Source organism: Argentina silus, assembly GCF_951799395.1.
Source record: "Argentina silus genome assembly, chromosome: Y".
Classification (NCBI taxonomy): domain Eukaryota; kingdom Metazoa; phylum Chordata; class Actinopteri; order Argentiniformes; family Argentinidae; genus Argentina; species Argentina silus.
This window is the reverse complement of record NC_139654.1, coordinates 3,524,372-3,526,945: the sequence shown is the minus strand read 5'-3', so window position 1 is coordinate 3,526,945 and position 2,574 is coordinate 3,524,372. Positions and strand designations below refer to the sequence as shown.

Sequence of the window (2,574 nt, the reverse complement as noted above, 5' to 3'; positions counted from 1 at the left end):
GTCTGAGACTATTCTTGTTGCCAGACACATCATTCCTAAGTGTCTGTTACATTATCATTCTATGGAATCAATGATACTTGCACAGAAAGGGTCAATGATTGAGACAGACAATGTACATTATCTTCCAATCAATTACTATATAATTTGTCTGTGTGTGTATGTAGTGGGAGGGGGGGGCTGCTCTGTCTTCACTCTCTGAATAAATTTACTCTCCTCAAATCCTGACCCACCTGGCCTTAGATCAGCTCATGGGACTCCACAATACTGCACTAACCCAACAAATACTATCAAATAACTAGCAAATACATTATACCAGACGTAGAAATACAGTCACTACAAATGTATCCATGGTTGCTTGCTCCCCTGTTGAGAGCAACTATAACTCTCACTCATGAATTCTTGCACCACAGTGATCGTTTGGCTGCATGTATTTATTTGTATTCCTATTTCATTCATATGTGGCCTTTCAACTGGCAAATGAAGAGGATTTAAAGCTCCACATGTACATTAGAGAGCAATAATCAGATTCTTGATATCACAGTGACACTATTTCCCCAGGTTGTCAGGCTGTGGAGTCCCAGAGGAAGGCTGTGTTTCTCTGGCTTCAGCTCTGAGGTCTAATCCCTCCCACCTGAGAGAGCTGGACCTCAGCTACAATCACCCAGGAGACTCAGGACTGGCGCTGCTCTCTGCTGTACAGAAAGATCCACTCTGTAAACTACAGACACTCAGGTAAAGGCTGAATATGTGGCTGGACGTATCAATGAGATTAATGCACTGTATCTATTTTCCACATAATTGTGAGTGTGTCATTCAACCTCTGTGGGTTCTTCTGTGGTTGATATAGTGTGGACCATGGTGGAGAGTGCAGGCTCAAACCTGGGCTGATCAGATGTAAGTCACCAACGCTGTAGAGAATAGGACTGTGATATTACTCAAGAACCAGGGTACAGCAGAGTTCAAACAGAGCACCAGTATTGTATTCATATGTACATCTAAAATATTAGTAAATGTGAGTTAGTTGTATCCCTTGTAAAACATTTTAAATTAATAAGTCATATTTTGTGAAAAAATGAATGTTGCCATAACATGATCACATGTGAATATTGTAAGTTATTCAGTTGTATTGATTTGATGATTATTTTTGGCCTCTCAATCAGATGCCTGTGAGCTCACACTGGACCCAAACACAGCACACACACTCCTCTCTCTGTCTGAGGAGAACAGAAAGGTGACACGGGGGAGAGAGAAGCAGCCGTATCCTGATCACCTAGAGAGATTTGGAGGCTGGCCACAGGTGCTGTGTAGAGAGGGTCTGACTGGGCGCCGTTACTGGGAGGTAGAGAGGAGTGGGAGAGAGCCTGTTATAGGAGTGACATATAAAGGAATCAGCAGGAGAGGTGGGGGTAAAGACTGTATGTTGGGATTCAATGACAAGTCCTGGAGTCTGTTCTGCTCTGATGACAGTTACTCCGCCTGGCACAATAATAAGAAGAAGACTGACATACCTGTCCCCTCCTCTGGCTCCCACAGAGTAGGAGTGTATCTGGACTGGCCGGCCGGCACTCTGTCCTTCTACAGCGTCTCCTCTGACACACGGACCCTCCTGCACACATTCCACTCCACATTCACTGAGCCCCTCTACCCAGGGTTTAGGCTTTGGGGCGATGACTGGTCAGTGACCCTGTGTAAACTAGTCTAAGGAAGATCACACTGAACACCAAAGGCTCAAAGATGACGGATCAGAACATGATGCTGTTGGATAGTGGTGTGTTTTCACTGAGATGTTGGATGTTCAGATGTTCCCTCTCCCAGTGTGTAGGGTGTAGTGTGTAGTGTGTAGGATTGTTGTGTGTAGTTATATTATATTTTACTATATATATATATATATATATATATATATAGTAAAACATAATATAACTACACACAACAATCCTACACACTATATATATTATGTCACATATATATTAAATGTCACATATATATTATGTCACATGTCACATATATATTAAATAAAATGCATCTGATAGTAAAATAGACTGCAATAGAGTGACAAAAAATAGAAGCTTACATGTTTTTTAGTTTTTTTGATGGAAATGCATCTGACAATCCAGATGAATGATTAGATGATCAAATCAGACTGATGATGAACTCTGAGAATAACACAGGAGAGAGTGTCTGTATGTATATAAGAGTTGGTTAGATTGGGTGTTTGAGTTGTGATGCTGGATCACGTTGCTGTGTGTAAGATAGCAGGGAGTGGATGTGAAGACAGCTCTCCTTCTGTCAGCACAACATGGACATGTTATGTAATTTACTTTCCATTGATTCCTTCACCTGTCTGTCTATCCAACGTACATGTTGTTCCTTCTCCTGTGTGTGTGTGTGTGTACGTAAGAGTTGGTTAGATTGGGTGTTTGAGTTGTGTCACCGAGGGCGAGTCTAGTACGTCCTTTCCCCGGCCTGAACACCATTCCCAACGTTCCCCAGTTAAGCACGGCAGGATCGGCCCGAGGTTTGAGAGCAACCTTGGTGAATCACCATGACACGGCAAGAGAAAGAGAAAAAGCTTAG

At 42.5% G+C, this 2,574-nt stretch overlaps 1 long non-coding RNA gene across 1 annotated transcript; it reads left to right on the top strand.

The window, feature by feature from the left end:
- The first annotated feature begins 575 nt into the window (after positions 1-575).
- LOC310823963 lies at positions 576-1,494 on the top strand. Its single transcript, XR_014554995.1, has 3 exons — positions 576-732; positions 848-894; positions 1,161-1,494. It is a non-coding gene; the product is annotated as an uncharacterized lncRNA (long non-coding RNA).
- The last annotated feature ends 1,080 nt before the right edge of the window (positions 1,495-2,574 follow it).